Here is a 13,518-nt window from a genome sequence, read left to right on the forward strand (position 1 = left end):
GCCGGGCCAAGTGCTGGCGGCAAACTTCAACACTACTGTTTCTGGGATTTCAAGATCGAGCCGCAAAAATTGTAACAGTTTATGTTAGGGGGTGATTTTACTATTCAAGCAGAAGGCAAAGATAGCATTTGCATTAGACTTATAAGTATGCATTGTAACATGTTTTGGGTAAGCACTAAAAAAAAAGAAAGGAGAGAAAAGAAGACAAATTTTCCAACACAGGTGAAGGGGAGAAAAATGGAATGAGAAAAGAAAAACAAGCAGAAGGCAAGAAAGCAGATGACAGGTGGGAGGCAACCAGGCCTTGGGATCAACTGAAAGCCCAGGCCCGCCCGCATGCATGACTTGGGGCCACAGACAGCCTTCTGCTTTTAAAATCTCAGTTTTCTCCTCTTTAGAAACAGAGATAAATGCTGGAGATTTAGCTCAGTGGTTCCGCCTCCTGCCTTGAAAGCAGAAGGTCCCGAGTTCAATCCCCAGTACCCAAAAAAAAACAAACAAACCAAAAACACAAAGCTTTAACCTCAGGCTTAAATTAACCTCAAGGACACAAAAGCTGACACAGATGCGCAGCCCTCCCCTCCTGTGTTCAACGAGCAACAGGGCTCTTTCAGCGGCTGGGGCAGACACAGAGCACCAGCCTCAGTCACCTGTGCCTCCGGACTCGGGCCTCATGAAGGCTTTCACAGCTTCTGAATACAATCACCTTACGTTGGAGCCTCACTTTACTCCTTCCAAAGCTATGCTCAAATACATTGAGGTCCTCAGACCACGATCAATGTAAGGCAAGTGCCACTCCCTTAACAAAAGCAGTCGTACTGCACAGGAGATGAAGACCTCTCTAAGCCGCTTCTCTTTCTGGAGGAAAAGGAAAGGAGTGATTACTGCTCTTGTCACCTAAAAGATGAGTAGCTCACCTCAGTCTGCTAAAATTTGTTAAAATTACGAATGAGCGTGGGATTCCAAATATAAGACAACAAAATAACATCTTGTATCGAAGTTATTTTATGGATTTAGAAATTGTGCTCTAAAAAGTAGTGTTCTGTAAAAGCTTAGTACATCAAGTACTTCCCAATAGCAGTATTATAAAGGCTGATGCTAAAAAACACATGAAAATATTTAATGCAACATCCATATGTGCACTGCCCGTGTTTTTGATTCTCATAACCAATTTTAAATTATTTTTTTCTCTACTACACATTATGCTTCCAAAAATTTCACCATCTGTACAGAGAGAAAATGTCTGTATGTTGAGCCAGGTGTGGTGGCACACAGGTGTAATCTCAGCACTCAGGAGGCTAAGGCAAGAGGATCACTGAGTTCAAGGCCAGCCTGACTACATAGTGAGACCCTGTCTCAACAACAAAATCTGTATGTTTCTAAGATGATCTTTGAATAGCAAATCTAAACAAAAAAGTATAATTCCCCCAAAGTGGGGTTTATCAATTGATACATACGACTGACCTCCAACATGAAAGCACAAATACTTATCAAAATAGCACAATCCTCTTGCCTCGAATAAAATGCTGAATGCTGAAAACATTTAAAGGCACCAACTGGCAACCACTAAAACTAAAGCAGAAAGTTTTATTACAATAGAAATGGGAAATCCTGAATGTATACCCAGATACTAATAGAAAATGACATGGGGAGACTTTCCAAGTGGAAATTTTAACCAGAGTATATTATGTATAAAAAAGAACACACAAGCTTGATGAACAGCAGAGTAGTCAAGGGCTACATCGCTGAGGTCAGAGAGCCCTGACTCCGATTCCAGCTCCAATAATTAGTATGCCACTTGGGCAAGCCAGCTAGCCTTCATAACCTCAGCGTCTGTATCTGCAAAACTGGCATAATGACCCTTAATAGGATTGCAGTGAGGAGCAAGTTAGATGTAACAGATGTAAACACTTAGCACAGTGATTAGCATATAGTAAATAGTAAACATTCCTAGTAGTCCTATAATTATTCTCTAAAAACGTTTTTACAAGACACTAGCAAAAGTGTCAGAAAGCACCTTAATGGGGTTAAATAAATTGTACTTCAGCTACCCGCCCGACAGTGGATAATCCCACGCCTACCACAAAGTGTTCACCAAACACCACAGCCGAGAACCCAATAACAAACATCCACAAATTAAATCATTAGAAATTATTAGTGTAAAGGTCACTACTAATCTCTTCCATGGAAACTGGGAGTCTAATTACTAATAACCAGGTTACAGTATGAAGGGACTAATGAAATAACTTGGTAATACACAGCTGCTAATGTGATCTCGGGGCACAACCACGTGGATTAACCAACCACAGCAAACTCAACAGAAACAACCCTCCGCTAGTTGGTAAGCACAGTAATCCAACTGCCCCTCAAACAGTGCGACTGCGGAGGGAAGGGCCGAGGCGTCCGCACATTAGAGACACAGGCAGTCGGAACGGCTTAGATCTCTCGGTTTCAGTCAGGGAAACAGGGTCTACTGCAGAGAAATCTAAAACTTGAACATGCATCTTCCTTTTTTAAATTAACTTTTAAATTGACAAATGAGCCAGGGATTTAGCTCAGTGGTTCCACTGCCTGCCTGGAAAGCGCAAGGTCCTGAGTTCGATCTCTGGTACCAAAAAAAATTTTTTTAAATTGACAAATGAAAGCTGTGTACAGTAATAGTACACAACGAGGTGTTTTGATGCATGCATACACTGTGGATTGGTTAAATCCACACATTTGACCTTGACAACATGAAAATCTAAGCAGTCTCTGGGAATGTAGCTTTATATCTAAAAACTGAGTTGAGACTAAAAAGGGAAAACTCTGAAGAATGCTTGGATTCTTATGCCACCCCCAACTCCAGGGAGAAGCTATTTGGGACTCAACTGAGAACTGGCAGCGCGACAGCGTCACGTGGACAGGCATCCCAAGCAGGGGTCTGAGAATTGCTGTGCCGACTTCACTCTGCGCTTCCACCTAGGTCTGACAACAACGAGGCCGTTCAAATAAAATCTGTTTTTGTAGCAGATGGGAATGAATCCATCATTACTCTCCATTATCCTTTTCAGCTGGCAAAAAGTTGTGGTTGCAAAGCAAAGGAAAAGGAGTTGAAGGGATTGCAATCACAGCTTTGGCTTCTAGCCCTGCCCCGCAGCATGCTGTAATATGAGACACACCCCAGCTCACATTCCAGCAGAAATGAATTTTCCTGTGAACTGCCCCTACCTGCACCACCACCTCGAATTTTGCTATTTCAACTCTAATAGACACTACATTAATTACATTGCCATCCCTGAAAAAACATGAATAAACAGTATTTAAGCAAAAGTTTAAAGTAGAACACATGAAATAAAACAAGTGGAATAAAACACCTCTGGAAGTACACACACACTAGAATCAACATGCTGCAAATATTCTCTAAAAACTATGTTAGGAATGGCACCAAATCATTTAAGGTGCCTTTGAGATGTAGAAGAAAACAATGTGCACTCAGAAAAAGTACTTGCATCAGATCCACTAGAGTACAAACTTGGACAAAGTACTTAATCTCTCCAAAAGCAATATATAAGTAGCTACCTCACATAAGGTTCTTATGAGGACTGGACAGTACATCAAGTGCCCAGTACAGTGCCTGGCATACGGTGTATGACCAATATATACAGCTAGTGTTAGAGGCATGTTTAATAAGAGGGGAACAGTCTCTGGAGACTTTTAGTCCTTGGTAGAGAAATTCATCATGTCAATAAAACATACTGCAGCTAAAAACACAGCAAAATCATGCATTTTGTGGAAGAACATGTGACTTGACCACTTACAAATTAGGATCCTTTATCTTACGGCAGAATAAGACAGTAACTTGCCACTAACCAGGGAGTATATTTTAATAAATTTTATTTTATCTCATTCTCCCCCTCAAGCCCCCTCCCCTCCCTATGTACACAGCTTTGTTTCCATTTTTCCTTCTATTTTCACTTTTTTCTTGTCCCTTCCTTTCTCCCCGCCCCCTGCCCTGTTCCCCTTCCCATGTGAACACTTTCTTCCCATTTCCCAACATCCATTATACCTCTGTGTCCTTGTTTCCAGGGAGTATATTTCTTAAGACAAGTATTCAAACATGTGCACATTCGTGTGCGTGGTGAGATTATTGGGAACCAGGACAAGTAGAACGTGGAAGAAGCTATGCCTATCTCTCCAGGTGAAAAAGTCCCATCTGCTCTGTCTCCACTCTCTTCTCCAGTGCCGTGAAGAAGAAATATCTCCTCTCAGATGCGGGGCTCCACCCCTAGGTCTACACAGCAGTGTCAGTAAATAATCTAAGTATCCTAGACCCCTCACTCATTCTCTGAATTAACAGTTTCTGGGTTTTGTTTTAGTTTTTAGTTTTACATGCTTCACTTGAAAATGCAGGTAACTTACTGTCAGTCATTCCACTCTGCATTAACCTAACCAAATCATTTCAGACTTGCTAACAGAAGACAAGTGGAGATTTCACGGGGTGGTGTTAGCCACTTACCAGTCCAAATATTTAAATACAGGATGACCAAGAATTGCATATTTTTTTCATTAATTTTTGTAAGATAACAGGAAATATAAAAACAACCATTTCATCAAATTTATTCGATACAAGAATCGACTGGTTGAAATGGCACCTGCCGGAGCAACACTCGGGATCATCAAGTCAGTACGTAAACAAACGCGCTGCCCAAGTGGTGCTCAGGGCAAACTGAAGTGGTGGAGGGACAGAACAGAGAGAAATGGATGATTCCAACATGTGGGGCATGGGAGAGGCGAGAATGCGCATTATCACACGGGGAAGTCACCAGGCAGGGGAAAGGAGGAAACTGCAAGATGTGTGCACCAAGGACTGCAGAATAAATACAGCGATGAGCTACACAAATTCATTTCCTAGCGGCAGGAACCACCAACACCTCTCACTGAAAATCCGGTGTTGCTATACACCACCAAAACTTAGAAGCTGCAGGACTATGAAACAAAAACCTTATCACTGAAGTCTGCAAACTCAAAGTTGTTCTATCTTACAATCAAACTGTATTAAATCATTTAGCAAAATCACTACGGCTCAGATTTCAGTGTTTAGCCAGATGTGGCGGTACATGCCTATAATAATCCCAGCACTCTGTGAGGCTGAGCCAGGAGGATCATAAGTTCAAGTCCAGGCTGGGAAACTTTGAAACTTAGCAAGACCCTGTCTCAAAATAAAGAATAAAAAAGGGCTGAGGACATTAACTCACTGTGAAGGTCCTGGGTCATCCCCAGCGCTGGAAAAAAAAAAATTAAGGCAAATGTGTCTTAATTGCATTAGTTTTTAATGCAGGTAAGAATTACTTTTTAAAAAGGCATTCAAACATATTCCTTTACCCCCAAAAGTCCTGTGTCAGGCTTTACAAACTCCTATTACAGGTACAGAAATACATGAATTTCTCAAATTTGAAAGCTAGCACGCAGAATTATGCAGACTCCCTTCCAGGGTCCGGCCCTTCCAGGCTGCCAGAAAGGTTCCTTCTCAGCAGATCTTCAGCAGGGTACAGGCCCCTTAGAAGGACATCTGACCACACGTCTCAGCCACCTTCCTCACGGAGGGACATGTAAAAGTGGAGAGGGTTATTTCAGCTAGCAGTACGCAGAGGTTTCAGCCCACGGCAGGCGGCATGCAGAGGGACCGCTGCTCAGGGCAGGCAGACAGGAAGTGGGGAGCAAAGCAGGGAGCCTGGCAGGAGATGAACCCTTGCAGTTCACACCCCTGTGACCACCTCTTCCACAGCAAGGCAGCTCAAGTCCCCAGAATCCAACACTTTCCAAGAACCCCTCCAGGGAACTCGAGATGTAAACCACAACACCCCGCCCCGGACAGCACACTCAGGCAAGGCCTTTTGTATGAAAGGCATTCACTCCATCTCTGAGCTGGCAGAGCCCTAACAGCTTCAGCACTGCTGAAAAGACCAAGTCTGAAGTCTCCTCTAAGTTTAAGGCAGACTCTTAGCTGGACACCCCTTAAAATATCAAAAATTTAAAAAGTTAAACATTGCCAACATCCAACAGCACAGAATAAATATTCTTATGCAAAATGGAGGAACAGGACGATAAAGAGTATTTGGGGCCAAAACAAGACCAAAGCCCAGCAGGGCGCACGGTGCATCCCACAGCTCTGTGCTCACCGCCCGGGGCAAGGGGTGGTGAGATGCGAACTCTGCACGGCCAGGGCGGCCCACCCCATGGCACTGCTGCTGGCCGCAGCCCCGAGGCCCGTTCTCCTCCGTGTCCCACACCCCTGGCTCCTCCTCCGTCCTGGGGCTTCCAGTACTTCCAGCTTCACTCTCACCACCTGCTTTGGCCCAATTCTTCTCTCTCCTCCATTACCCCAAGGCCTTGTATGTCTGCAGTGTTTAGCTTTCTTTTTGAAATTTACAAGGGTTCAAAGCTAAGACTTTGCCCTGTCTCAGAGGAGCCGTCAGACTTGATCTTTTCAGCAGTGCTGGAACTGTCAGGACTTCAGCAACGCTTAGAGATGGACTGAATGCCTTTCCCATGAAGGGATGTGCACAAGTCTTGGAGAGGCCGGGGGCGGGGGTGTTAGGGTTTATGGCTCGACGTTCCCCCAAAACCTCTTTGCTCATAGGCAGGGCTTTGGGAAGGCAAGTGGATTATGGGGGCTTAGAGCAGACTTGCTGTTAGGAGGTGGGGTCTGGTCAGAAGAGGCGGTCACTGGGGCGTGGCCTGGAAGGGCTCATCTCACTCCTGGCTCCTCCCTTCACTCTCTGCTTCCTGGCTGCCATGGCAGGGACAGACTTCCTCTACCATTTCCCTCTGCCATGCTGTCCTACATTGGAGCCTGTTTACTACAGACTGAAACTTCTACAAACTGGGAGCTAAAACAAACCTTTCTGCCTTTAAGTTGCGGGTACTGGGTATTGTGTCTCAGCAATGAGGACAGTAACTAAGAAAAAAATGTGGGTGGGACTCACCTAATCAGTTGAAGGTATAAAGAGCAAACATTAATATTTCTCAGAGAAGAAAGAATTCTGCCTCCGGGCTGCAGAATCAATTCCTGCCTGAATGTCCAGCCCCCAGTCCTGACCTACACATTTTACACCTCCCCAGCCCCACAAATTCCTGAGCCAATTCCTTAACACAAAAGTATTGTGGGAAATACACACACAGGTGCATGTGTGTACAGAGTGTGTGATCCTGGTTCTGCTTCTCTGGAGAACCCTGGCTGAGAGACACCAATACAGTGAAAATCAAACTGGTAATTTTCTTTCTTAAGCAAGGGATAGCAGATGCCTGTATCCCGTAACCTCTTTAAAATGTCACAGCATTTTAAAATAAGTGCCTCACTGTTATTTTTCTAGTTCTACACAATGCCAACAAACTAGCAATGCCATTAGCTCACTATAACCATTAACTGTTAATCACTATCATCAACCCCAAATCAAAACCAGCCCTGACTCAAATCAAGCCTTAAGGGATAGTACTATAAATGGAGAAGACAAAGCTAACAAGAAATGCAAATAAATGAGAAAAAAAATGGCACTAAATAGCAATATCTCTATACTGAACTTTTAAAATACAAGAAGGACAAAATCTAACAAGAATATATATAAAAGTCCTGGATTTCAAATTAAATATGGTTGCACCAGTATACAGGTCAGACTAACAGAGAGTTCCTCCAAAAGCTCATCAAATAACATAGAAGCAAGACGCTCTGCTTAAATGCTGATCAGTGTGGAACAAGCCCACCTTAGAGTAAGGAACAGAGGAGCGGTGTGCTGCCCTTGCAGACATATAAACTACAGCAGACAATTACTGATGCCATGTTTTCAGGACACTGACAGTCCAGTGCATCCAAGGTAAAATGACCAGACTGGTGACAAACTGTCCTAGCACTGTTTACCCTGGAGAAGAGACAGTTATCTTTAAACATATGACATAATCTTGTATAGCAAAGAGAAAATAGATATTCTGTGTTGCTCTGGACGATATAACTAAAACCAACGGATGAAAACCAAAAAAAAGTAATATAAAACCATTATAAACACAAGAACAGCCTCATACTGGGGCCACCCAACAATGAACCAAGGTTACACAAAAAGAAACTTCTCACTTCAGTCCATTTTCTGCTGCTGTAACAGAACACCACAAATGGGGTAGTTTATAAACAACAGGAGTTCACTCAGGTCATGGTTCTGGAGGCTGGGGTGTCTAAGAGCAGGGCACCACAGGAGCAAGTGCCTGCAGGCCGGGTTGCTGCCTGGGCATGGGGCGGTGGGGACACTTCAGGTGGCGAGAGCCAAACCCGCTTGTATCAGGGCTCAGTCCACAATAACTGACCTCTGCCTCTAGTGACTACAAGAACTCACTCTGACCTTGTCACCTGCTAATGGCAACTAAATCCCTACGTACCTGGGAGGGGACATTCAAACCAAAGCACAAGCAAACGTTCCTGACAGGGACACACATCCTCCAGGAGGGGAAGTTACAGGAAGGCATCTAAACTAGCTATAGAGTTGCACTAAGGGATGGACACAGGTTCACCCCAACTGTGCAGATACTACGTTAGGTGTAGAAGAGAAAGAGTTGAGCCAGCAAATACTGTAATCCATTTTCCTAAGAGGGGATGAACGGGAAGAGAAATGAGAAGACTGCAGTGACTCTACAGTACTTTCACAAATATAAGGGCCTGAGAGTGAGCTGTGGTCCAAAGGAGAATCGGCTCAGGGGCGGAGAGGTGAGATTACACCTCAGTTCCAACACAGATTGGCGCTCAGCCCCCGGGAAGTTCACATAGCCTTTCTGAGGCTGTTTTCCACTTCTGACAGAAACACCACCTGTCCTGACCTGAAGATCTAAGAGAAGCACATGAACTGTCACTATTAATACTCCACATTGGTCAGGCTCTAGTAAACTCTGCTTACCACGCTTGGAAGGGGCGTGAAAAACCCAGACTCCTCAAAGGTCGACCAAGACCTGGCCATGTGAACTGACTAAACATCCAGAAATCGTGCCTCAGGTCGGAATCCCAAAGGAATAAGCACAGTCTTACTGAGAGAGCTAACAGACTTCTTACAGACTAGGTCACGTGTCCCAAAAAGGCACGTTGTTCCATTATTTTCTACAGCCAAAGAATAAACATTAAAAGCTGGACTCCTCTATTTTGTTTTCTTTTGTGGTTCTGTGGGTGGAACCTAGGGGCACTCTTCCACTGAGCTACATCCCTGGTGCCTTCACTTTTTTTATTTTCAGACACAGTCTCACTAAGTTGCCCAGCCTGGCCTCAAACTTTGGATCCTCCACCTCAGCCTGCCAAGGTGATGGGAAGAGGTGGACTTCCTAATGAAAGCACATGAGATTTCAAGTGGGACTAGGGAAGAACATTTACACACTTGTTTTGAGGTCAAATGAAAATGTAGAAGACAGAAAGCAACAAACAGGCAAAGGAGTCACTGTCCTCGCCTGTGAGGCTCGGAAGTCTATGGAGGTTCTGGATTTAAAACCCATCTCTTGCACTGGTCAACATCTACAATCCTTAAGGGAGTTAAGAGTATCTCCCCGGAATTTACAGCTCTCGAACTCTGCAAACTGGAGCTAATAGATGTCTCCCAGCGAAGAAGTAAAGTTAGCAGTTCAACATGGGAGTGTATTTTATATGAGCATTTTACTTTAATCAAAACTGCTCTTGTTCTCTACTGATAAAATGGGGTAAAATGTTACCAGGAGGTAAGTCTGAACATTCCTTATTCTATTTTCACTTTTGCAATATTCAATCGCTATCAAATAGTGATTACTAAGGTGTAAAATATCAGGAGCTGATGCTGACACTATCTATCTGCACCATCAGTATTTGCGGGAAGTCTAGAATTTGCTTCTCTCATTACCTTCCACACCTGCCCTCCCAGCCCTGCTGGGTGATACACAGTTTACACAGTGCTCGGTCCTCTCCTGTCTACAGTGCTTCCATCACTCTTCACGCCTTCATCCTCTCGACTGAAAATATCAGCGCTAAAATGAGCTGCTCCTACCTCAATCCCTCCCTCTAACGTCTGCGTGATCCCTAATTACCACATAAACTTCAAGAGGCTCTGCCAGCTCAATCTCAGAAGCGAAAGGGCTTCCCTTCCTGGTCCCTGCAGGCAAGAGAGGAGCACATGTCTGAAGGATATTTTTAAATTATAATAAAACCAGCTGGGCATGCTGCCTGTAATCCCAGCACTCTGAGGCTGAGGCAGGCACTCAAGAGTTTGAGGCCAACCTGTCCTATGTAGTGAGACTGTCTCAAAACAAAATAAAGGCCCGGGATGTAGCTCAGTGGTTCTTCCGCCTGCCTTGCAAGCGCCAGGTCCCGAGTTCGATCCCCGATACCAAAAAAGAAAAAAGAATAAAAACAAACCATTATAAGACCAACTAAAAGTCTATGGCACTATCAGCAGGAGCTGGCAATTCTAAACCACATCTTGTACTGAAATACTCCTTACAACCACAGAGGGCAGCTCCTTCCAGTACACTTAGTACATAACTGCTTAAAAGCCAACTCCCCACTCCCACCCAAATATATATGTGTCCATACCTCTATAGAGCCACAGCCATGGATAGTTAAACTAATGATAGCAACCAAGTCCAGGGGTGAGTGGTGTATTTCCTACAGCATTTGTAATTGTGAGGCATATCGTATCTGTTCTGACTTAGGTCTAAGTGTCCCCAAGCCTCAGGTGTGTGGACGGGGACAGAGGGCGCTGCCGTGTACCCATCAGTGCACTCAGCCACATATGAGTTCACAGCCCAGTGTGCTGCAGGGGTGGGGCCTGGGGGGAGGAGGCCACTGAGGTGACACCTGGAAGGGTGCATTCCTGTCCCCAGCTCCTGCCTTCTTTCTCTGCTTCCCAGGTGCCACAGGGGGAGCAGCTTTTCCTCTGCCAGGCCCTCCACCTTCCCTGGCGTCAGCCAACCAGGGACTGGAACCATGAGCCAAAACCAGCCCACCTCCTTTAAGCTTCAGGTGTCAGACTGTGTCTTAGCCAGGGGAGACTGATTAGGGCACTACCACTTTAACAGACAAGTTCATGTGGAATTTAGTGTGATGCCTCCTCACTCTAAGCAAAGCTGAGGAAAGGCCATTTATATGTGCTGAAAATATGATTTAGTATTAAAACTAGATTTCACACAATAATAACCTAAACAAAAAGTTCACAGCCGTAACCACACACCTAGCGGCAGGAAAACCTGTCAAGCTTTACAGACTCAGGCTCAGCAGAATGAGCAGGGCCCTCAGACAGGGCAGGCGCCTGGGCTGCTCCAGTTCCCTTGGGAGTCACCCTGGCTCAGGCACTGGGACCTCAGTCACCATGAGAGAACAGCGTCAGCTCAGCAAAGGAAAACGAACAGGACGTAACCGTAAAAGAAGGGCAGACTGCCTCCACCGACCGTGTCCGGGCCTCATCTGGACCCCAGGTAGGCACAGGGCAAGGTGAGGGGTCAGCACCCCAATCTACCTGTCCAGAGCAGCATCCTTGGCTGCTTCCAACTCTCTTGCTCTATCAAAGGCCAAGGGATGACTTTCCGATGAGGACATGCAGGTAACTGAGAATGCACCATATAAGAATAAAATCGATAGCCAGAGAGCATGGAAAACCACAGCACTCAATATAGCAAACTGCTTGATGTAACATAAACTGGTGACTAAGGAAAAGAAAACCTGCCAGTGTGTGTATGAAGGGAATGTTTTGGTAGTTCTGCCTACACAGATACACACTTCACTGAGCAGAAAGAAACTGCGAGTCCATCCACATGAATAACTAGTAATTTGCTGAACCTAAGCAAAAACTGCCATTCACTTCTACAAAATAACACAATGTACCCAAAGAGAAAGCTAAAAAGGTTACTCAACAATTCAAACAAAGAACATCCAAAGTTTCCAAACAGTGCGATCAGATTTCACACACATCACTCAGATGCACAACTACACCTGCCACAGAGCTGCCTGTGACTCTCGTGAGGGGAGCACTTCGCCAGGCCGCTGCGGTAGTGTGAAGGCAGGTGAGCTTCCTCAAGGGCTTTCGCTCACAGAACAAGGGAAAGGGAACACGAAGTACAGTTTAACCCAAGACTGGAGGTGGATTGAGCCTTAGCAGATAAAGAGCAGAGTCTGCCAGGAGAAACAACAGTTAGATACTTACGGAAGTCAGCACAGCAGTTACTTCAATAACTATAGAGATGAATGTTATCTCATTTTCTAATTTTAAAAATCAACGACACGCTCATTTACATGCTAAAGCACTGTTTATGGTCAGGCACGGTTTCGATCCGCTGTGCTCGGAAACCTAGACACTTCAAACGTGCATCTCACACAGACCTTCAAGGCCAGGCGGAATGTGTGAGCCAACAAGACCCCAAGGCACCAGCAAATATAAAATGTTCTCGTTTATCTGACATAGTTCAAGTTGGATTTAAAGTTACTGTACTATATACAGTAATTTTTAAAAGAAAAAATTTAACACCTGAAACGTGAAACACCTGAAACAATCCAAACACTCCTCCGACGCCAGCCTACCCGAGGGTGGCGCCGAGGCTTTCCCTAGCTACCTCGCCCACCCGGCGGTGAAACATGGAAACCGTGCTACCACCTCGGCCAGGAAAATGAGTTCAGCCGCCGACCCCGCCGGCGCGGGCTGGCCGACCGGGGGGCGATCCCGTCCCGGGCCGCGCGACAAAGGCGGGGACCCCGGCTCCGCTCCCGGGCGCACAGGGCGCTGCGGCGCCGTCCGCCTGACAAAGGCACGAGAGGGTCTGGGAGAGCACAGTCCACGCTCTCCCTCCAGGCAAAGCACTTCCCACTGCTCCGGGGTGAACGCGTCCCCCAAAACCACCGCGAGGCTCGCGCTGCAGCCCCGGGTGTCCTTCGGCCGCGCCCAGAGCGGCCCCTCCGCGGCCCCGACGGCGACCCCGGTGCGCGCCCTCCGGCCCCCTCAGGCCCGGGCCTCCGGAGCCCAGTCCCCGCCCACGCGCGTGACACCGCCCCGGCTCCTACCGCCCGTGCCGTCCCGACGGGGCGACGGCGCCCAGCAGCCCGCAGCCCGACGCCCGGCGCCCGCGCGAGCTCCCGTCCGCTCCCCCGGGTCCGGCCCAAGCGCGCTTCCGCCGGGCGGCGCGCGCCACCGGAAGTCCCGCCCCCGCCGTCAGTCAGCCGGCGGCCCCGCGAGTCCCCCGGGGCCCCTCCGAGGCGGCTCACCACGCGGGCGGCGCAGGCGGGCGGCGCAGGCGGGCGGCGCAGGGACATCCCGAGGAACACGCGCGGTGGCAGCGAGCCGCTCCGGCAAGTGCGGAGCGGGGACGCGGGGGACCGGGCCCGCTCGGAGGAAGGCGGGCCGCGGCTGCAGGCGGCGGAGCCACCGGGGACCCGGCGAGGCCTGGCGCGCCCGGGTGGGTGCCCGTCCCCCCGGAAACCGGACAGACGTGGAGAGCAGGGGTCGCCCGCTGGGCGGCTCACCCCGCCGTCCGGGTGCAGCCCCGGAATGGGCCGCTCAG

At 47.2% G+C, this 13,518-nt stretch overlaps 1 protein-coding gene across 1 annotated transcript in view; it reads right to left on the reverse strand.

Annotated features, from left to right (window-relative positions):
* Nucleotides 1-13,121, reverse strand: part of Disp1 (dispatched RND transporter family member 1) — a 151,619-nt gene extending 138,498 nt beyond the window's left edge. The window contains exon 1 of the mRNA XM_004867425.4: nt 13,022-13,121. The gene's annotated coding sequence lies outside the window, so the exon portion shown is untranslated. The remainder of the gene's footprint in view (nt 1-13,021) is intronic.
* Between the last annotated feature and the right edge of the window lie 397 nt (nt 13,122-13,518).

The sequence above is a fragment of the Heterocephalus glaber genome, unplaced genomic scaffold (genome assembly GCF_053883595.1).
Source record: "Heterocephalus glaber isolate CG9 unplaced genomic scaffold, H.glaber_assembly_v1.0 deba00001067, whole genome shotgun sequence".
Classification (NCBI taxonomy): Eukaryota; Metazoa; Chordata; class Mammalia; order Rodentia; family Bathyergidae; genus Heterocephalus; species Heterocephalus glaber.